The sequence below is a fragment of the Lissotriton vulgaris genome, unplaced genomic scaffold, assembly GCF_964263255.1.
Source record: "Lissotriton vulgaris unplaced genomic scaffold, aLisVul1.2 SCAFFOLD_1545, whole genome shotgun sequence".
Taxonomy (NCBI): domain Eukaryota; kingdom Metazoa; phylum Chordata; class Amphibia; order Caudata; family Salamandridae; genus Lissotriton; species Lissotriton vulgaris.
The window spans coordinates 518,008-530,214 of NW_028247213.1; the positions used below are offsets into that span (position 1 = coordinate 518,008).

The 12,207-nt window shown below is 39.1% G+C and overlaps 6 non-coding genes across 6 annotated transcripts; all 6 read left to right on the forward strand.

The window, feature by feature from the left end:
• Positions 1 to 1,653: 1,653 nt before the first annotated feature.
• TRNAP-UGG (transfer RNA proline (anticodon UGG)) lies at positions 1,654 to 1,725 on the forward strand. The gene has a single exon. It is a non-coding gene; the product is annotated as a tRNA-Pro (tRNA).
• Positions 1,726 to 2,025: 300 nt separating this feature from the next.
• TRNAV-CAC (transfer RNA valine (anticodon CAC)) lies at positions 2,026 to 2,098 on the forward strand. Its single transcript has one exon. It is a non-coding gene; the product is annotated as a tRNA-Val (tRNA).
• Positions 2,099 to 4,661: 2,563 nt separating this feature from the next.
• TRNAV-CAC (transfer RNA valine (anticodon CAC)) lies at positions 4,662 to 4,734 on the forward strand. The gene has a single exon. It is a non-coding gene; the product is annotated as a tRNA-Val (tRNA).
• Positions 4,735 to 7,041: 2,307 nt separating this feature from the next.
• On the forward strand, positions 7,042 to 7,113 carry TRNAP-UGG (transfer RNA proline (anticodon UGG)). The gene has a single exon. It is a non-coding gene; the product is annotated as a tRNA-Pro (tRNA).
• A 2,536-nt stretch (positions 7,114 to 9,649) lies between these two features.
• On the forward strand, positions 9,650 to 9,721 carry TRNAP-UGG (transfer RNA proline (anticodon UGG)). The gene has a single exon. It is a non-coding gene; the product is annotated as a tRNA-Pro (tRNA).
• A 300-nt stretch (positions 9,722 to 10,021) lies between these two features.
• On the forward strand, positions 10,022 to 10,094 carry TRNAV-CAC (transfer RNA valine (anticodon CAC)). The gene has a single exon. It is a non-coding gene; the product is annotated as a tRNA-Val (tRNA).
• The last annotated feature ends 2,113 nt before the right edge of the window (positions 10,095 to 12,207 follow it).

Below are 12,207 nucleotides of genomic sequence, written 5' to 3' on the forward strand. Positions count from 1 at the left end.
CTTTCCTAGCCTGCATTTTTCACTATCTTACAGGCTGTATATAATAAGTATCAATTCAGGGGCCCTTCTATTACTCAATTCACAACTATTCTATCCTGGCATTGATAAGCAATCTACATCTGCTTCTGTTGTGTATTGGTTATCATGTTTACCTGACGTGTGAAAGCCCCATGTTTGACAGTGCGCGTTAATAAAGAGACCAATGATTTGTATTAAAAGTTGGCATGTGTTTTTGTTACCTTGCACCGGCCAAAAAGTGCCGGAAATGACTTCATTTGCAGTCACTTGAAAAGTAGGAATTCTCAAATAAATGGTAAGAGGTTGGAACAAATCTAAAGGAATGCATGGCATATCTATATGTATGTGTACGCAGGTATCCATATATAGATAGATAGATAGATAGATAGATAGATAGATAGATAGATAGATAGATAGATAGATAGATAGATAGATAGATAGATAGATAGATAGATAGATAGATAGATAGATAGATAGATAGATAGATAGATAGATAGATAGATAGATAGATAGATAGATATTGGGAGAGAGAGAGCGTTAATATAAACTGAGACTTTATTTTCCATCAAGCTGTCTTTCCTTTCCTTCAGGAGCAGAATGTTCTGATCATCAGCGCTCCAGAATCTAGTGCTTGGTTGGCAAGCATCACACATTGTGATGTGTTAGCTAAGAGTTCCATGTCGTTCAGACTCATATATTCCTCTGTAGTTGTACCTTGGTGATTCAACAAAATGTGGCATCATAAGCAGCATTCTACTGCCATAGACTGGGCAGAAAAAACATTTAGAATTTCACTGAAAAAGAAAAAAAGCATACTTAGGCAGAGCTTTCTGGACAGTAAGGACATTAGAGTAAGTGATGAATAAGCACTGCTTTTGTTAATTTACATAGGCAGAACAGAGACTGCTGGGAAAAGCCTGAAATTAAAGGCACAGAAAATGCCTGCTTCTGGATAGAACACTGAGAAGGGTTGAAAGTTTTTTCTCTGACCCTGGCCACTCGTACAAGCAATCCTATGATAGTCAGAAGGACCCACCCTAAAAAGGAAGGGACAGCCATTTGGACCCTTTCCACCTTTTCTATATCTCGCCTGATCGAGCCTGATCGAGCGCTGATTGAGCGGATTAGCACATGTACTTCTCATTTTGGGAAGGTATTGCTTAGCTTGCTACCAGCAGCTCAGTTATGTTATGATGTTAGAGGCTTGCAAGGAATGCTTTAGTCCTGCATTAGGCAGTTTTTATTGCTACTTGCATTCAAGGGAAAGATAATTAGCCAGAATCTGTGGCCCAGTTATTCAGCTTGGCATTCCGATTTGCACAAAGGGAATAAGCATTTGAGAAAAAATGCAACATGTGTTTCTTATGTTGTTATGAACAGCTTTTTATTCTTTCTCTTTAGGGTCTAGCCACTGCAGAAATAGATAAATAAGTGCTGACTTCCTGTAAGACGTGTCCAATGCTGGGACAAAATAAAAGGGGACACTTATAAATTATAGTGATATCATTTGAGAAAGGGTAAGTTGACACTGAATTTCATGTGTATTCACAGACCAAGCATGAAAAAGTCCCCAGCATGATCTTCATTGCGTGCTTAGAGCTGGTATTAGCTTTTCAGAGGTGCGGGTCTTTCGAAGGCTCGTTGGTCTAGGGGTATGATTCTCGCTTTGGGTGCGAGAGGTCCCGGGTTCAAATCCCGGACGAGCCCTTTCATTGGTGCTTTTTTAAAGTAGTATTGAAGTATGCATTTCAAAGCCAATATCAATTTTCTCTTTGCAGTAGTGGATGAATATTTGCTAGAGTCTCATGCTTTTAACCTTGCCCTGCCTGAGCAAATAGGAAACATTTCTCTTTAAGCATTTTGCAAAAATGCTGAACTTGCATGGCATATACAAGCGTTCAGCTAGGGCTGTCTGGGAAGGTTGCATGAAAGAAATCTAAAACCAGAGGCCCTTGGAATAGCCTGTTTTGAGAAGTTTCATCACAGAAGAATCAACTGTAGACATCTGTTTCTGTAGTGTAGTGGTTATCACGTTTGCCTCACACGCGAAAGGTCCCCGGTTCGAAACCGGGCAGAAACAGTTGTTATATTGTCTTGGCTGCAATGTTGAGAGGTGCCGTTTTGCCATGAAATTGTCCAGGCCCTGAAGATGGTTTCATGCAGACTCGTTCCAAGAAAGTGAATTCTCTTAAAAACACTAAAGTAATTGGCATGTGGATGTATCTGTTGATTCACTGACCTCGCTTTGAAAAGAGCCCTGCATTCTGTTCATTGCTCACCTAGAACATGCATTAACTTTGGGAATTGTTGGCACCAACAGGCATCTTAGTTTAGTGGAGTGTTTCTGGTGTTTAAGTGCAGAAGCCCTGGGCTCAATTCCTCGGTGACCCTTCTCAAGGTGATGATACAAATGCATCATCACCTTTACGTTTAATGTCAGAATTGTTTATTTCTATTTGGTGGTGTATGAATGCTTGCAATAGTATGTTGATTTTTTCTAGCCTTGAATGAATAAAAGCAAATCACTCCTCTTTATGTATTTTTCTAATACATTCATATTTGCATCTCCTTTCCTAGCCTGCATTTTTCACTATCTTACAGGCTGTATATAATAAGTATCAATTCAGGGGCCCTTCTTCTACTCAATTCACAACTGTTCTATCCCGGCATTGATAAGCAATCTACATCTGCTTCTGTTGTATATTGGTTATCATGTTTACCTGACGTGTGAAAGCCCCATGTTTGACAGTGCGCATTAATAAAGAGACCAATGATTTTTATTAAAAGTTGTCATGTGTTTTTGTTACCTTGCACCGGCCAAAAAGTGCCGGAAATGACTTCATTTGCAGTCACTTGAAAAGTAGGGATTCTCAAATAAATGGTAAGAGGTTGGAACAAATCTAAAGGAATGCATGGCATATCTATATGTATGTGTACGCAGGTATCCATATATAAAGATAGATAGATAGATAGATAGATAGATAGATAGATAGATAGATAGATAGATAGATAGATAGATAGATAGATAGATAGATAGATAGATAGATAGATAGATAGATAGATAGATAGATAGATAGATAGATAGATAGATAGATAGATAGATAGATAGATAGATAGATAGATAGATAGATAGATAGATAGATAGATAGATAGATATTGGGAGAGAGAGAGCATTAATATAAACTGAGACTTTATTTTCCATCAAGCTGTCTTTCCTTTCCTTCAGGAGCAGAATGTTCTGATCATCAGCGCTCCAGAATCTAGTGCTTGGTTGGCAAGCATCACACATTGTGATGTGTTAGCTAAGAGTTCCATGTCGTTCAGACTCATATATTCCTCTGTAGTTGTACCTTGGTGATTCAACAAAATGTGGCATCATAAGCAGCATTCTACTGCCATAGACTGGGCAGAAAAAACATTTAGAATTTCACTGAAAAAGAAAAAAAGCATACTTAGGCAGAGCTTTCTGGACAGTAAGGACATTAGAGTAAGTGATGAATAAGCACTGCTTTTGTTAATTTACATAGGCAGAACAGAGACTGCTGGGAAAAGCCTGAAATTAAAGGCACAGAAAATGCCTGCTTCTGGATAGAACACTGAGAAGGGTTGAAAGTTTTTTCTCTGACCCTGGCCACTTATACAAGCAATCCTATGATAGTCAGAAGGACCCACCCTAAAAAGGAAGGGACAGCCATTTGGACCCTTTCCACCTTTTCTATATCTCGCCTGATCGAGCCTGATCGAGCGCTGATTGAGCGGATTAGCACATGTACTTCTCATTTTGGGAAGGTATTGCTTAGCTTGCTACCAGCAGCTCAGTTATGTTATGATGTTAGAGGCTTGCAAGGAATGCTTTAGTCCTGCATTAGGCAGTTTTTATTGCTACTTGCATTCAAGGGAAAGATAATTAGCCAGAATCTGTGACCCAGTTATTCAGCTTGGCATTCCGATTTGCACAAAGGGAATAAGCATTTGAGAAAAAATGCAACATGTGTTTCTTATGTTGTTATGAACAGCTTTTTATTCTTTCTCTTTAGGGTCTAGCCACTGCAGAAATAGATAAATAAGTGCTGACTTCCTGTAAGACGTGTCCAATGCTGGGACAAAATAAAAGGGGACACTTATAAATGATAGTGATATCATTTGAGAAAGGGTAAGTTGACACTGAATTTCATGTGTATTCACAGACCAAGCATGAAAAAGTCCCCAGCATGATCTTCATTGCGTGCTTAGAGCTGGTATTAGCTTTTCAGAGGTGCAGGCCTTTCGAAGGCTCGTTGGTCTAGGGGTATGATTCTCGCTTTGGGTGCGAGAGGTCCCGGGTTCAAATCCCAGACGAGCCCTTTCATTGGTGCTTTTTTAAAGTAGTATTGAAGTATGCATTTCAAAGCCAATATCAATTTTCTCTTTGCAGTAGTGGATGAATATTTGCTAGAGTCTCATGCTTTTAACCTTGCCCTGCCTGAGCAAATAGGAAACATTTCTCTTTAAGCATTTTGCAAAAATGCTGAACTTGCATGGCATATACAAGCGTTCAGCTAGGGCTGTCTGGGAAGGTTGCATGAAAGAAATCTAAAACCAGAGGCCCTTGGAATAGCCTGTTTTGAGAAGTTTCATCACAGAAGAATCAACTGTAGACATCTGTTTCTGTAGTGTAGTGGTTATCACGTTTGCCTCACACGCGAAAGGTCCCCGGTTCGAAACCGGGCAGAAACAGTTGTTATATTGTCTTGGCTGCAATGTTGAGAGGTGCCGTTTTGCCATGAAATTGTCCAGGCCCTGAAGATGGTTTCATGCAGACTCGTTCCAAGAAAGTGAATTCTCTTAAAAACACTAAAGTAATTGGCATGTGGATGTATCTGTTGATTCACAGACCTCGCTTTGAAAAGAGCCCTGCATTCTGTTCATTGCTCACCTAGAACATGCATTAACTTTGGGAATTGTTGGCACCAACAGGCATCTTAGTTTAGTGGAGTGTTTCTGGTGTTTAAGTGCAGAAGCCCTGGGCTCAATTCCTCGGTGACCCTTCTCAAGGTGATGATACAAATGCATCGTCACCTTTACGTTTAATGTCAGAATTGTTTATTTCTATTTGGTGGTGTATGAATGCTTGCAATAGTATGTTGATTTTTTCTAGCCTTGAATGAATAAAAGCAAATCACTCCTCTTTATGTATTTTTCTAATACATTGATATTTGCATCTCCTTTCCTAGCCTGCATTTTTCACTATCTTAGAGGCTGTATATAATAAGTATCAATTCAGGGGCCCTTCTTCTACTCAATTCACAACTGTTCTATCCCGGCATTGATAAGCAATCTACATCTGCTTCTGTTGTATATTGGTTATCATGTTTACCTGACGTGTGAAAGCCCCATGTTTGACAGTGCGCGTTAATAAAGAGACCAATGATTTTTATTAAAAGTTGTCATGTGTTTTTGTTACCTTGCACCGGCCAAAAAGTGCCGGAAATGACTTAATTTGCAGTCACTTGAAAAGTAGGGATTCTCAAATAAATGGTAAGAGGTTGGAACAAATCTAAAGGAATGCATGGCATATCTATATGTATGTGTACGCAGGTATCCATATATAAAGATAGATAGATAGATAGATAGATAGATAGATAGATAGATAGATAGATAGATAGATAGATAGATAGATAGATAGATAGATAGATAGATAGATAGATGGATGGATGGATGGATAGATAGATAGATAGATAGATAGATAGATAGATAGATAGATAGATAGATAGATAGATAGATAGATAGATAGATAGATAGATAGATAGAGAGATAGATAGATAGATAGATAGATAGATAGATAGATAGATAGATAGATAGATAGATAGATAGATAGATAGATAGATAGATAGATAGATAGATAGATAGATAGATAGATAGATAGATATTGGGAGAGAGAGAGCGTTAATATAAACTGAGACTTTATTTTCCATCAAGCTGTCTTTCCTTTCCTTCAGGAGCAGAATGTTCTGATCATCAGCGCTCCAGAATCTAGTGCTTGGTTGGCAAGCATCACACATTGTGATGTGTTAGCTAAGAGTTCCATGTCGTTCAGACTCATATATTCCTCTGTAGTTGTACCTTGGTGATTCAACAAAATGTGGCATCATAAGCAGCATTCTACTGCCATAGACTGGGCAGAAAAAACATTTAGAATTTCACTGAAAAAGAAAAAAAGCATACTTAGGCAGAGCTTTCTGGACAGTAAGGACATTAGAGTAAGTGATGAATAAGCACTGCTTTTGTTAATTTACATAGGCAGAACAGAGACTGCTGGGAAAAGCCTGAAATTAAAGGCACAGAAAATGCCTGCTTCTGGATAGAACACTGAGAAGGGTTGAAAGTTTTTTCTCTGACCCTGGCCACTTATACAAGCAATCCTATGATAGTCAGAAGGACCCACCCTAAAAAGGAAGGGACAGCCATTTGGACCCTTTCCACCTTTTCTATATCTCGCCTGATCGAGCCTGATCGAGCGCTGATTGAGCGGATTAGCACATGTACTTCTCATTTTGGGAAGGTATTGCTTAGCTTGCTACCAGCAGCTCAGTTATGTTATGATGTTAGAGGCTTGCAAGGAATGCTTTAGTCCTGCATTAGGCAGTTTTTATTGCTACTTGCATTCAAGGGAAAGATAATTAGCCAGAATCTGTGGCCCAGTTATTCAGCTTGGCATTCCGATTTGCACAAAGGGAATAAGCATTTGAGAAAAAATGCAACATGTGTTTCTTATGTTGTTATGAACAGCTTTTTATTCTTTCTCTTTAGGGTCTAGCCACTGCAGAAATAGATAAATAAGTGCTGACTTGCTGTAAGACGTGTCCAATGCTGGGACAAAATAAAAGGGGACACTTATAAATGATAGTGATATCATTTGAGAAAGGGTAAGTTGACACTGAATTTCATGTGTATTCACAGACCAAGCATGAAAAAGTCCCCAGCATGATCTTCATTGCGTGCTTAGAGCTGGTATTAGCTTTTCAGAGGTGCGGGCCTTTCGAAGGCTCGTTGGTCTAGGGGTATGATTCTCGCTTTGGGTGCGAGAGGTCCCGGGTTCAAATCCCGGATGAGCCCTTTCATTGGTGCTTTTTTAAAGTAGTATTGAAGTATGCATTTCAAAGCCAATATCAATTTTCTCTTTGCAGTAGTGGATGAATATTTGCTAGAGTCTCATGCTTTTAACCTTGCCCTGCCTGAGCAAATAGGAAACATTTCTCTTTAAGCATTTTGCAAAAATGCTGAATTTGCATGGCATATACAAGCGTTCAGCTAGGGCTGTCTGGGAAGGTTGCATGAAAGAAATCTAAAACCAGAGGCCCTTGGAATAGCCTGTTTTGAGAAGTTTCATCACAGAAGAATCAACTGTAGACATCTGTTTCTGTAGTGTAGTGGTTATCACGTTCGCCTCACACGCGAAAGGTCCCCGGTATGAAACCGGGCAGAAACAGTTGTTATATTGTCTTGGCTGCAATGTTGAGAGGTGCCGTTTTGCCATGAAATTGTCCAGGCCCTGAAGATGGTTTCATGCAGACTCATTCCAAGAAAGTGAATTCTCTTAAAAACACTAAAGTAATTGGCATGTGGATGTATCTGTTGATTCACAGACCTCGCTTTCATAAGAGCCCTGCATTCTGTTCATTGCTCACCTAGAACATGCATTAACTTTGGGAATTGTTGGCACCAACAGGCATCTTAGTTTAGTGGAGTGTTTCTGGTGTTTAAGTGCAGAAGCCCTGGGCTCAATTCCTCGGTGACCCTTCTCAAGGTGATGATACAAATGCATCGTCACCTTTACGTTTAATGTCAGAATTGTTTATTTCTATTTGGTGGTGTATGAATGCTTGCAATAGTATGTTGATTTTTTCTAGCCTTGAATGAATAAAAGCAAATCACTCCTCTTTATGTATTTTTCTAATACATTGATATTTGCATCTCCTTTCCTAGCCTGCATTTTTCACTATCTTACAGGCTGTATATAATAAGTATCAATTCAGGGGCCCTTCTATTACTCAATTCACAACTATTCTATCCTGGCATTGATAAGCAATCTACATCTGCTTCTGTTGTGTATTGGTTATCATGTTTACCTGACGTGTGAAAGCCCCATGTTTGACAGTGCGCGTTAATAAAGAGACCAATGATTTGTATTAAAAGTTGGCATGTGTTTTTGTTACCTTGCACCGGCCAAAAAGTGCCGGAAATGACTTCATTTGCAGTCACTTGAAAAGTAGGAATTCTCAAATAAATGGTAAGAGGTTGGAACAAATCTAAAGGAATGCATGGCATATCTATATGTATGTGTACGCAGGTATCCATATATAAAGATAGATAGATAGATAGATAGATAGATAGATAGATAGATAGATAGATAGATAGATAGATAGATAGATAGATAGATAGATAGATAGATAGATAGATAGATAGATAGATAGATAGATAGATAGATAGATAGATAGATAGATAGATAGATAGATAGATAGATAGATAGATAGATATTGGGAGAGAGAGAGCGTTAATATAAACTGAGACTTTATTTTCCATCAAGCTGTCTTTCCTTTCCTTCAGGAGCAGAATGTTCTGATCATCAGCGCTCCAGAATCTAGTGCTTGGTTGGCAAGCATCACACATTGTGATGTGTTAGCTAAGAGTTCCATGTCGTTCAGACTCATATATTCCTCTGTAGTTGTACCTTGGTGATTCAACAAAATGTGGCATCATAAGCAGCATTCTACTGCCATAGACTGGGCAGAAAAAACATTTAGAATTTCACTGAAAAAGAAAAAAAGCATACTTAGGCAGAGCTTTCTGGACAGTAAGGACATTAGAGTAAGTGATGAATAAGCACTGCTTTTGTTAATTTACATAGGCAGAACAGAGACTGCTGGGAAAAGCCTGAAATTAAAGGCACAGAAAATGCCTGCTTCTGGATAGAACACTGAGAAGGGTTGAAAGTTTTTTCTCTGACCCTGGCCACTCGTACAAGCAATCCTATGATAGTCAGAAGGACCCACCCTAAAAAGGAAGGGACAGCCATTTGGACCCTTTCCACCTTTTCTATATCTCGCCTGATCGAGCCTGATCGAGCGCTGATTGAGCGGATTAGCACATGTACTTCTCATTTTGGGAAGGTATTGCTTAGCTTGCTACCAGCAGCTCAGTTATGTTATGATGTTAGAGGCTTGCAAGGAATGCTTTAGTCCTGCATTAGGCAGTTTTTATTGCTACTTGCATTCAAGGGAAAGATAATTAGCCAGAATCTGTGGCCCAGTTATTCAGCTTGGCATTCCGATTTGCACAAAGGGAATAAGCATTTGAGAAAAAATGCAACATGTGTTTCTTATGTTGTTATGAACAGCTTTTTATTCTTTCTCTTTAGGGTCTAGCCACTGCAGAAATAGATAAATAAGTGCTGACTTCCTGTAAGACGTGTCCAATGCTGGGACAAAATAAAAGGGGACACTTATAAATGATAGTGATATCATTTGAGAAAGGGTAAGTTGACACTGAATTTCATGTGTATTCACAGACCAAGCATGAAAAAGTCCCCAGCATGATCTTCATTGCGTGCTTAGAGCTGGTATTAGCTTTTCAGAGGTGCGGGTCTTTCGAAGGCTCGTTGGTCTAGGGGTATGATTCTCGCTTTGGGTGCGAGAGGTCCCGGGTTCAAATCCCGGACGAGCCCTTTCATTGGTGCTTTTTTAAAGTAGTATTGAAGTATGCATTTCAAAGCCAATATCAATTTTCTCTTTGCAGTAGTGGATGAATATTTGCTAGAGTCTCATGCTTTTAACCTTGCCCTGCCTGAGCAAATAGGAAACATTTCTCTTTAAGCATTTTGCAAAAATGCTGAACTTGCATGGCATATACAAGCGTTCAGCTAGGGCTGTCTGGGAAGGTTGCATGAAAGAAATCTAAAACCAGAGGCCCTTGGAATAGCCTGTTTTGAGAAGTTTCATCACAGAAGAATCAACTGTAGACATCTGTTTCTGTAGTGTAGTGGTTATCACGTTTGCCTCACACGCGAAAGGTCCCCGGTTCGAAACCGGGCAGAAACAGTTGTTATATTGTCTTGGCTGCAATGTTGAGAGGTGCCGTTTTGCCATGAAATTGTCCAGGCCCTGAAGATGGTTTCATGCAGACTCGTTCCAAGAAAGTGAATTCTCTTAAAAACACTAAAGTAATTGGCATGTGGATGTATCTGTTGATTCACTGACCTCGCTTTGAAAAGAGCCCTGCATTCTGTTCATTGCTCACCTAGAACATGCATTAACTTTGGGAATTGTTGGCACCAACAGGCATCTTAGTTTAGTGGAGTGTTTCTGGTGTTTAAGTGCAGAAGCCCTGGGCTCAATTCCGGTGACCCTTCTCAAGGTGATGATACAAATGCATCATCACCTTTACGTTTAATGTCAGAATTGTTTATTTCTATTTGGTGGTGTATGAATGCTTGCAATAGTATGTTGATTTTTTCTAGCCTTGAATGAATAAAAGCAAATCACTCCTCTTTATGTATTTTTCTAATACATTCATATTTGCATCTCCTTTCCTAGCCTGCATTTTTCACTATCTTACAGGCTGTATATAATAAGTATCAATTCAGGGGCCCTTCTTCTACTCAATTCACAACTGTTCTATCCCGGCATTGATAAGCAATCTACATCTGCTTCTGTTGTATATTGGTTATCATGTTTACCTGACGTGTGAAAGCCCCATGTTTGACAGTGCGCATTAATAAAGAGACCAATGATTTTTATTAAAAGTTGTCATGTGTTTTTGTTACCTTGCACCGGCCAAAAAGTGCCGGAAATGACTTCATTTGCAGTCACTTGAAAAGTAGGGATTCTCAAATAAATGGTAAGAGGTTGGAACAAATCTAAAGGAATGCATGGCATATCTATATGTATGTGTACGCAGGTATCCATATATAAAGATAGATAGATAGATAGATAGATAGATAGATAGATAGATAGATAGATAGATAGATAGATAGATAGATAGATAGATAGATAGATAGATAGATAGATAGATAGATAGATAGATAGATAGATAGATAGATAGATAGATAGATAGATAGATAGATAGATAGATAGATAGATAGATAGATAGATAGATATTGGGAGAGAGAGAGCATTAATATAAACTGAGACTTTATTTTCCATCAAGCTGTCTTTCCTTTCCTTCAGGAGCAGAATGTTCTGATCATCAGCGCTCCAGAATCTAGTGCTTGGTTGGCAAGCATCACACATTGTGATGTGTTAGCTAAGAGTTCCATGTCGTTCAGACTCATATATTCCTCTGTAGTTGTACCTTGGTGATTCAACAAAATGTGGCATCATAAGCAGCATTCTACTGCCATAGACTGGGCAGAAAAAACATTTAGAATTTCACTGAAAAAGAAAAAAAGCATACTTAGGCAGAGCTTTCTGGACAGTAAGGACATTAGAGTAAGTGATGAATAAGCACTGCTTTTGTTAATTTACATAGGCAGAACAGAGACTGCTGGGAAAAGCCTGAAATTAAAGGCACAGAAAATGCCTGCTTCTGGATAGAACACTGAGAAGGGTTGAAAGTTTTTTCTCTGACCCTGGCCACTTATACAAGCAATCCTATGATAGTCAGAAGGACCCACCCTAAAAAGGAAGGGACAGCCATTTGGACCCTTTCCACCTTTTCTATATCTCGCCTGATCGAGCCTGATCGAGCGCTGATTGAGCGGATTAGCACATGTACTTCTCATTTTGGGAAGGTATTGCTTAGCTTGCTACCAGCAGCTCAGTTATGTTATGATGTTAGAGGCTTGCAAGGAATGCTTTAGTCCTGCATTAGGCAGTTTTTATTGCTACTTGCATTCAAGGGAAAGATAATTAGCCAGAATCTGTGGCCCAGTTATTCAGCTTGGCATTCCGATTTGCACAAAGGGAATAAGCATTTGAGAAAAAATGCAACATGTGTTTCTTATGTTGTTATGAACAGCTTTTTATTCTTTCTCTTTAGGGTCTAGCCACTGCAGAAATAGATAAATAAGTGCTGACTTGCTGTAAGACGTGTCCAATGCTGGGACAAAATAAAAGGGGACACTTATAAATGATAGTGATATCATTTGAGAAAGGGTAAGTTGACACTGAATTTCATGTGTATTCACAGACCAAGCATGAAAAAGTCCCCAGC